Raw genomic sequence first — 11,321 nt, 5'->3', positions numbered from 1 at the left:
ATAACTATGCTATCATTATTAGAATATAGGGCATATTCAGTGGAGTGGGTGAGAGACGCTGTGAACGGATATTTTCATACTTTATTATGCGTATGTAGTTGTAGTATTATCTTTCGCAAGTCATCATCAAATTTAGATTATTTATTTTGCTCACTCATTAAGAATATTTATATCGTACCGGTCTATCGCAGTCCCATAAAACCTCGGCGACCACTTGTACATATGCTCCATCAAGACCATCTACAATAATATCAGACCTTAATACAAAAACAACATGGCCGACGCATCGGTTCCATGTAAACACGTCTATGATACATAAACATAACCTTTTGGTTATCGTATTGAGTTGCTAAGCTGTCAATAATAACGAACAGAATACTTTACTTCGGGGAACAGACCTATACTATCTAGAAATACCCTATATTTAGATAAGCAATATGTGGATAATTCAAAATATAAATATTTTCTATGAACTAGTATGGTTAAGGAAATGGTTAATATAGAATTGTATTCTAAAATAATATTCTAAAATAACTCTCCTGGGGGATTATTTGATGCGTTTCAATTCAGTCAATTAATTAATTAATTAATCACCAATGATCCGAATTTAGGATTGTCATCTAAGTGGCAGATTGCGTATCAATTTGTCTACCTAGTCTTTTCTTAAGTGATTTCAAAGTGATTCAAAGAAGTTGGAAATTTTTCTAATTGGTGTAGATATAGCAGGGGGCACCCTTGGCAAATTATTCCAGACCGTAATTCTTCTTCCTTTAAATCAGTACTTGTTTTAGAAATACATTTATTTGAGTGACCTTTCTATTACCACACGCTTTTAAATATAATATAATATAATAGCCTACCTCGTTTAAGGAATTTGTTAGAAACATAACCTTGTCGCGAATTTCATTTATCTCATAAGAACGATTTTGATAATGATCCACCAAACTGCTACATCTGTTTCACTTCAGATAATCAATAGGAGAATCAATTAGAAATTCTCTGGTAGCATATGCAGTTTCGTATAAAGCACTTTAACACGCCAATCGTTGGCAACGTAAATACGTACCGTAAGTGACAGTATATCGGTTGATACCTTGTCCTCTAATTTAACCAAGGGAATGTAATCATTCACAGATAAAATAAATAGCTTTATCACTTTTTATAACGTCACTTTTAAGATTCTCAAAAGGTATAGTAATTGAGAAATATACTAGGATTGGCACCAATACAGAGTTTTGGCCGTAACCAAAAAAAAAAAAAAAAAAAACACAGCTCATTAAGTACAGTACAAGGAACACATCCTCTCTATTGACTAATTTATCCTCGAATGTTTTAATGCACCCTAATTGCTTGTAACTACGAAATCGCTAATGTATCAAAATAGTTTTAAAACCAAATTTCAGTAAAAACATCACTAAACTAACGTTTCCTAATCAAACCAAACCAACAGAAAGAACCAAACAGATGCTTCGCACATGCTCATGCTTACATTTGAACAAACCGATCGTGGCGCCATTTTGGCTAATATCGATAGCTGCATTAAGGTCTGATATATTGTAGTTGGTTTGGCTCCATCCATCCAGCAGCGGGCGAGAGAGCAAACGTGTGACGTCATGCTGTCATCGAGTCTTCGCAAGCGAAACGAGCCCGAGCCTGGACTCGAAAGAGTCGAGTACCGCGATTCCAGGCATCACTCGCGCACATCACTAAGTTTCATGAAGTCTTTGACCTAAAATGTGCCTTTTCTTCTCTCGCCTACATACAGTCTCTGACAACATATAAATCTCATTTTTTGCCCCGTATTGGCATCAGCTCAATTCCAAAATGCTAAATAGTCTTTCTGCCGACACTGAAGTCGCAGGTACGCAGAGATACTTAAATGCACACCTATGAATTGGAACAAACTCCTCACCAGTTAGGCCAGACTAGGAGTTCATAAATACAGCTCGAAGCCTGATTAACATTTATTCTACATTAGAGTTGAACAGACTTAACCAAGTAGCTTCAGTGAAGAGAAATTACTTTCTTGTTCAAGTGGTTGGAGGTCATGACAATACTATCTGTAGTATTAGACATAACAACACTTCTTCACAAATATGACTGACAGCACGATACATTGACAACAGTCATGGCAAATGAAATAGTATAGAATTCACGTCTGAATAATACTTCCCATGTTTATTACATGCTAGCACACTTTATGTTTTTCCAACAAGGTTTTCATATGAGTGTGTCTACACTTGAGTGTATTTCCAAGGATATTCCCGGCCAAAGTTTAAGCCAGGATCACTGTCCGTTTGGTACACAAGTAAGCTGAATTGCAATGACGTAGAAAATGGCTGTCTGATTCTTACCACCAAATACAGTAGAGACAATACACGACACTGAGCGAGATATCGAGGGACAGCTATTGGAGCTCACTCTAGCGGATAGACCTGAACGGTACTGATTCTGTCATAAGAGCACGTGTATTTTTGTGTGAAGTTTTTGGTGTTATTTATGCGTTTTCAGTGAGTTGACATAATTAAATAGTAGCGTGTGTCATTCCTTGATATCTCCTCTCAACATGAGGAGAAAGGTATGTGCTGTGTTTGGCTGCAGTAATTACGTAGTAGAGAAAAATGCGCGCTCGTTCTTCAGGTTCCCTCGTGACAAGAACATGTAAGTAATATTGTGTTTGCTTATATATTCTTCCAGTGACAGAGATTTTTATAGTACTTGATAATCTTCTGACCTGCTCGACCCATGTTTTAACGGGCTTAAAATATAATACGCATATTTTATTGTATAGTGCAGCAGTTAACCTTCAATACTGATGTGTTGTTGTAGGTGTGATCTGTGGGTTGTGAAATGTCACAGAAGCGATTTGGATAAATTGTACAAGAAAGAAGGGACGTTACGCTTGTATAAGAATTATAAGATCTGTTCAGATCATTTCCAGGCCACTGACTTTAAAAATCCTCGACTATACAGCCAAGGGTACGTTACATTTTTACTCTAATTGTACGTAAATATTCCTCAAAGCATCACTATCGACAACATTTTCAAACTTTTCTTTCTTTTATCCCTCTTCTCAGATTGAAGCCGGGATTTTATAGATTTTCTTTCTGTTAATAGGCTTCATGTTAAGAGGAAAATTGTCCAGCTATTAAATGTTAATTCATTGCATCATATGTGTAAGGAATGTGCCGATATTTTTATTGACAAATGTCTTAATGTGATGATACATTGTTTTTAAATGAGGAGAAAAGACAAATCCAACCGTAAGAGTACAGGCAGGTATGCTAAAGCTAAAAAAGTAATGCATAAATGAAAGATCAAGCCATTTCACAGCAGTCCATTTTACACCTTGTTTATATTTCTAATTTCAGTCTTTGAATAATAACCTTTTAAATAATTCTTCATTCATTTATCCAGAATTGCTTTAGCAACTTCGAATTTAATATCTCAATACCACTTTCTTTCTAGACGTAATTTATTTATCCATTTCCGTATATACATTTCCATTGATATTTGAATTTAGCGTGATTTGTTCAGGTCAAGTCACTAGGAGCGCCACCGTCGAATTGTCTCCCATTTTAGCAAGGCGAAATCCGTAAGTGTCGTGTATTGTCTCTACTGTATTTGTTACCACATACCGTCAACCGGGGTTACTTTGCTCCTTGGGGGTTAACTTTGCACCATTTCGGGAAAAAGTTCATGTCATCTGTTGGCATGGAATAAATCACAGCATGATAGTTCCACTCTCAGTCAATAGAGTACATCAGCAACGTTCACAGGACAGTAAATTATCATCATATTTTAAGGTTGGCTAATGTGCTTGTTGTCGTTTCTGTGGGAGTTCGGTTGTGAACAAAATATCCGTGTGAAAAATCTGTTTATAGGGACATTCCTAATAGGAATACTGTGGTAAGTACTATCATTCATAACACAGAAAGCTTTTCTAATGCCGTAAATGTTTTTATAATTATATTTACGAACATACGATCCATCATAACCTAATTTTTATCATGACTTGTATATTTTGCCGCCATTTAGGGTTTACTTTGCATTACAACAGAAGTGGAGCAAAGTATCCCCAGCGGTATTTCAAGACCCTCAATGAATGTAACAACTTTTTTCTTTTCTTTTTTTAAGATGCCTCGAGTGTACCGAAGGAAGTTGGGGGCAAGAAGATATGCTGACTATTCGGCTGAAACACTACAAGAATGTCTGACAGCAATAAGAAATGAAACCATGTCACAAAGAAAACCTTCATTACATTACAGAATCCCACGCAGGACTATAATAAATAAACTTTAATATGTTCACTCTCAGTCACCTGGGCCTCCACCGATATTTACAAAAGCAGAAGACGACTCATTTGCAGCCTATATGAAGTCTATGAGTGCTTTTGGTTTCCCGTAGACTGTAACTGATTTGAGATTTATTATCCAGACCTACCTTGAGCGTACTGGAAGGAAGGTGAAAACGTTCAAAGGGAACATGCCAGGGGAACGACTGGATAAAAGGTTTTTTGAAGAGAAACCCGCAGTTAAATCTTAGATTTGCAGCTAATATTAAAAGAAAAAGAGCAGCATTGGACAGAGATACAATTGTTAATTATTTTGAGACTTTGAAACCAGTTGTAGATGATATTCCACCGGAAAATGTGTACAATTATGATGAAACAAACTTAACGGATGATCCAGGTAAGAAGAAAGTCATTGTGCATCGTGGGGCAAAGTATCCTGAGAATATCTGTAACTCTTCAAAGAGTTCTGCTTCCATCATGATATGTGGCAATGCTGCTGGAGAACTCATTCCACCGTATGTGCTCTATAGGTCTCAACATATGTGGTCAACATGGACAGAAAATGGTCCGAAAGACTGTCGTTACAATCATGCCACCTCAGGATGGTTTGATTCAGCTACATTTGAGGATTGTTCTTTTCTTTAGTGCTGCCTAAACTATAGAAACAGAGTGGCAAAAGAGGTGCTTATCGGAGACAACTTAAACTCTCATATTTCTCTCACAGTTTTGCAACGATGCCGTGAAGAGAATATTTATTTTGTGTGTCTATCTCCCAACAGAACGCATATGACACAAACTTCTTCCATCCTCTGAAGGTAGCATGGAGGAGACTAACAAATTGGAAAGAGACATCAGAAATTTTACGACAATCAGTCCTTCCAAAGGATACATTCCCAAGACTTTTGAAAGAATTGATGGAAGCAAGGCAACTGAAACTTTGAAGTCTGGATTTTGTAGGTGTGGGATATATCTTTTTAATGCATCTGAGGTGTTGGAAAGAATCCCTTCTCCTGGAAATTTTCAGGAAGCTGTGGATGCATCATTTATTGAACACCTTCAGGTAAAAAGGGGAGAGTCTGCTGATGGAAAGGTTGCTAAGAAACGGAGAAAGCGACTTGATGTTCCAGTCTGAAAGAGCATTGCTCATGAAGATATCATTGATAAGGTTGCGGCTGTAAATGGTAACACCCAGGAAAGTGCAGCTTTTTCTTTAAGACCACTGTCTAAAAAGAAGACAAAAACAGTCTTTACAAGTAGTGATGAAGAGTCAACTGATAAAATGTCATTGCACTCCAGCTCCTCAGACTTAGGCATGGCTGAGTTTCAGGCACAAGTTCTGTGCAAAGCTGAAGAGGAACTCAAAGAAGGGGAAGCAGAACATCCAAATTTCATGGAATTTGAATGAGCTGTTGGTGTCTACGTGGTCTTTTCTTATGATAATGAGTTATATCCAGGAATTATAATTGACTGTAATGATAAGGGAGCAACAATTAGTGCAATGTCTCGTTCTTGCAAATCTTGGAAATGGCCATCCCGAAAAGACGAGATGTTCTATGAATGGGATGATATTATTGGTGGAATAAACCCACCAAAAATGGTTTCAAAGAGGGGATTTTTCCTGTTCCAGAACTTGACTGTCTTTGGTGAATAAGGGTCTGTAAAGTGGTAATACAATGTTAGGTTTCACTGACTCTTACTGTGATAAATTTAAGCTCTTTAATTATTATTTTCTATATGCAGTATCATTATCAAGAATCATTCTTACATTATCCTTTTTAATTGGGTATATGCTGTTGTTATGGGCTCTGCTTCTTATTTTCCATACTCTGACTGAAATACTTTGGTGCAATGTGATACGCTGTGGTGGGTAACTTGACATCACTCGCTGAAAGCCGTGGAAACAACATTAGTTTTTAAAGTGGAGCAATGTATCCCTTCCCTATGGGATACTTTGCTCCAAAAATTTACTCCACAAAAAGAGTACTTCCACTCTATGTATGAAGTTTAATCAGCCACACGTTCATCACTATAACTTATATTGCCTACCTAAAATAACTCCTTCGAATGTTTCATAAAGAAATGCTGAGGTGATGCACTAAAGTGGTGCAAAATAACCCCAGTTGACAGTACATTACTTGACAAAAAAATTTAAGCACCCAGAATAAATAGTTCATAGGGAAATTAAGAGCAAAGAGAGACATATGGAGCGAATTTTACTCGACGGACGATGTGATTTACAAAGACTGGCAAGGAGGAGGATATGAGCTCAGACACTTTATTACACGCTTTGCAATACACGGATTAAATTATAAGCTGTGTAAAACAAAGAAATTCCATCAACCAGACACGAACTGTGTATGTGAAGGTTGTGGTAAGAGCTGTGAACGTTATCATGCCATGATTTCAATCAATCAATCAATCAATACTGATCTGCATTTAGGGCAGTCGCCCAGGTGGCAGATTTGTACTTGTCGGCGCGAATCGATGACAGCCTTCTGCAAAGATGACTAAAGTCGTGTATTAATGTAAATATCTTTTGGCCATTGGTTGCAATAAAATATATTATTATAACTTCATACACATACACACCATCAGCAGGTATGTAAATGATTAGAATTGCAATTCTCTGCGAGAGGCAGAATGGCCATCAGATTGCATTACCGGTAGTGTTGTTCATGTTTAGTGTTGTTACCAGGCCCGGTAGGGTATATAAGGGGCGTGAACAATGTCAGATATATTCATGTCTTTGACGAAACAATTTTACGATTCTCATGGCTGAAGATGACCTCAGTGGAGGTCAAAATTAACCTTTCAAGTGCTGAGTTACCAGTTGACTGTTTGGTACCTCAGTGCTGAGTTTTTTCATTTGTATGTAAAATTTTTTGTAAAAGCCTTAATTTTTAACTTATCAGCTTAAAATGTTTATAAATGTTGTTTGTTTATAAATCTCAACGCAAATGGAAAATCTTACACATATGTTCAATATTATTTTGAGAGAAAACAAAATTACACTTATGTGCCCATGCGTGCATTATCTTTATACAAAATAAAGAGCCCAAAATAATATTATTTCCTAAAATCTGTAGGCAACTAATACATGTAACTTCTTAGAAGTATATAAGTTGATATTTTAAAATACTTTCCAAACCTGGAATGTGGTGATAGTTAAATGTTTTCTACTGGTTGGTTGTGATGCCAATTTGTTCAACTATCTGCACCAACTCCACTGGCACAAAAAATTCTAAAAAATCAATGATTATCGGGTTGTCATCAAACACTACTTGGCCCTCAGAGCCTGTCACAGTTACCTGAAACTCTGGTGAAGAAAAGTAATCCATCCGCCACAAAATTAGCGATAAAATAGCTTTTGTACTCACCGTGTTTTCCTTCTTTCGTTTAGAAGGAGGCTCTGTTTCTCTCTCGCATACATTATTTTCGGCACTCTCTCTATCACTCTCACTTTCAAAATCGCTTAACAATTCTGTAACAATGATTATCTCCATCATCACTTTCCGCTGTGGTTAATAACTGAAATATTCTGTGATCCGAAATAACATCGCTGCAAGAGCAAATAAATTGTTGTTCCGCCATGTTTGTTTAAATCACAGATGAACTCCACAGATGTCTACAAAAAACTTTGTAAGTTACTTCCCGAAGCTATAATCTCTGATCAGTTAGTTCTACATAATGCCCAACATGTGGCAGAACATGTCAGAGATCAAATTCGCACTCGAAACTGAACCGGGAAACTCAAAACAATTAAAATTCTCGCGCACCGTCTATAGACGGGCGTAGCACTGGTAGACCGGCCGTGTCAGCCCGTCTATAGGCGGGCGTAGCACTCATCGGGTTAATACCATCAGGTTTTAAGCATTTACATTATTAATGAAAGTGTATTGAACAGGTGGAACTCTTCTTTTCTCTACTTGGATTTTAATTACGTCTGACCACCACAAGGGAGGATCGTCACCATACTGTGCACCAAGGACATCGTAACACCTTCATATATGCACCAGCCATCCGAGAACAAGTAATGGACTCCCAGCAACATTCTGTGTCATCCCACACCATTGATCGGAGACTAGCAGCAGCTGGACTATGGAATTACCGTCCTATGCGTAGGTTGCTGTTAACACCATGACACAAATGGCTGCGTTTGGAGTGGTGCCTTATCCGAGAAGCATGGACTGCTAATGAATGGCGTCGCATTGTGTTCAGCGATGAATCACGGTTCTGTACTATCCCTTATGACCACCGTCTGCGAGTATGGTGGTGACCTGGGGAGAAGTCCTATTCTTCCAATGTTTTGGAGAGGCACAGCGGTGTTACTCCTGGCATTATGGTGTGGGGAGCCATCAGGAATGACTTGAGATCACGGCTGGTAGTGATTGAGGGAACTCTGACAGCACAACAGTATCTCACAGACATCCTGTGTGCTCATGTGATAGTATTGTGACGCCATTTTCTCCCATGGCCAGCAAGATCCTCAGATCTGTCCCTGAGAACATGTATGGACCAGTTCAGATGTCAACTCCGCCCCAGTGCCAGTATTGAGGATAACAAGGACTAGTTATATCAGTTGTGGGCCAGCTTGCCTTAGGAGAGGCTTTATGACACCCTTCTCAACCGAATCAGTGCATGCATCCAGGTCAGAGGGGATGCAGGATCATACTGATAACTGGGCTCTTACTGCCAAGTTCTTTGTAAATTCGACTCAATTTTGTAATCACTGAAATAACAACACATACCCTCTCAACATGTGAAGTTTCATTTCATTTCCTCCTTCCCTTCTGGGTGCTTTTATTTTTTTGTCAGGCAGTGTATTATTAATATTATTATTATCATTTTAAGACAGACCCTCCAATGAGTGTGGGGTGCATCTACCATTTATAATTAATAATATAAATAATATTATGAACTCGTTCACTGCTTTGCAAGTCATAGGTGACTTGTACAGCACTAAAATGTGATGCCCAGGATTTAAAATTGGGCATCTTTTCTATGCAGCATCATGGTAAGGACTTTACTTAGAAAGCTAAGGAATGTGTGTGAATTGTTTCAGATGAAACTTAGATTAGCAGACTTCCAGCTACCCAAAGAGTGTTTCGGTTCAGACTCTTCACAATGAATCAGGAGATCTCATTTAGAGAAACCATTAGAGAAGTCGGATATCTTTCAGGATATGAAGATATCGAATGTAGTGATATTGAGGATCACAGTTTTTCATTATCAAGTTCATCATCTTCACCAGGTCCTCTGGAACCGACATAGAGGTAAATTACAGCCACAGTGTAAGTGACAGTGAACAAGTTAAAACACAATTAGTTAAATCAGACTGCAGTTGGGGTGATATAACCAGGAATGATTTAGGCTTCACTATTTTATCTGAAGAATCAAAGGTTCATTTGCAGTAGTTAAGAAGGGGGACAGCCTATTGATATATACTCTCACTTCGTAGATGATTAGAAAGTGGTTCAGGAAACCAGCAGGTATGCCATTCACTTTAAACAAAATCATAATGAGCAAAGCAAGTCTAGAAGTTTGAACTGGAAGGAAACTAATGTTGAGGAAATGAAAAAGTTTCCAAGATTTATCATGTGTATAGGTCTTGTTCCTCACCCAACTATTAACTCATACTGGTCTAAGAATGACTTATATTAGGTGTGACTTATTAGATGGGTAATTCCACAGGATCATTCCCTTCTTCTCTTGAGATTCTGGCACTTCACAGACAACAAAGCTAACCATCAACCAGGCGATCGTCTTTATCGAATCCAACCTCTCCTTGATAAATTAAACCAAAATTTTGATAATGCATTGACAATGGGGAAAGAAATGATTATAGATGAAACTATGGTTCCTTGGAGAGGCCATTTAGTTTTCAGAATGTACATTCCTAACAAAACTCACAAATATGGAGTTATATATAAACTGTGTACGAAAGAAGGCTACACTGTTAGAGTGAAGATCTACGCAGGAAAATCCAGTGTGAGTGAAAGAGGAGTAGGTCATGCTTATTCTGTTGTAATGGAGCTTCTAAGCAGGTCTCTAAATGAAGGCCGTATCCTCTATGCTTCTGAGGAACCAAACATTTGTGTGTGGGACCCTTGATAGCAATAGATATGGACTACCAATGATAGTGAAACAGAAAATGAAGAAAGGAGAGGTGGTGGGTAAGATGTGTCAGCACGGTACTCGATTCATTGCCGAGCCAGAGTGACTGTCGGGTAGACTCTGGAAAGGAAGACAGTGGACCTGTCAGGAAGCCTCTTTCTGTTCTTGATTACAATGGAGCTAAAAGGGGGGTTGATTTCAGCGATCAAATGTCTTCCTATTATTCAGGTCTACAGAAAGGTTTAATATGGTACAGAAAAGTAGTCCTAGAAGTTATCATTGGAATGGCCTTGGTCAATGCTTGGATACTTCACACCATGACATCTGCAAAAAACAATGCCACTACTGCAATTTCAAGAGAAGGTCACAAGGTTCAAAGATATAAGCTTCATTGTTGTTCCCGTATTGAACCGAGATCACAGAGATAAGCTATTTATAAGGTTCCACCTATTCAATACTAATTACGTGTTGTATAGATGTTATTTACATTTATTTAATATGGGACCGGTTTTGACATTTAAATGTCATCATCAGCCATGTTGAAACCGGTCCCATATTAAATAAACGTTGTAAATAACATCTATACAACACGTAATTAGTATTGAATAGGTTGAACCTTATAAATAACTTATTTCTGTGAAGGTCACAAAAAGCCTGGTTGGACCACAGATGGAACCTGTCATCAGTCCTGGGAGGAGACGTGTGCACACACTGTTAAAGATGGAAAGACCAGATAGAAACGTTCGAAGATGATGCGCGGTTTCCTACAAAGCTCAGCGAGAATGTGGCACATCGAAAGACACTTACAAGAAAACAAAGCAGGTGACAACGTACTATGAAGAATGCCCAAACAAACCATTCATGTCCATTAGTTGTTTTAATAACGTTCATAAATGCTGAAATTGAACAAAAT

Source organism: Anabrus simplex, chromosome 1 (assembly GCF_040414725.1).
Source record: "Anabrus simplex isolate iqAnaSimp1 chromosome 1, ASM4041472v1, whole genome shotgun sequence".
Classification (NCBI taxonomy): domain Eukaryota; kingdom Metazoa; phylum Arthropoda; class Insecta; order Orthoptera; family Tettigoniidae; genus Anabrus; species Anabrus simplex.
The sequence above is the reverse complement of the archived record's forward strand: the minus strand, read 5'-3'. Positions refer to the sequence as shown.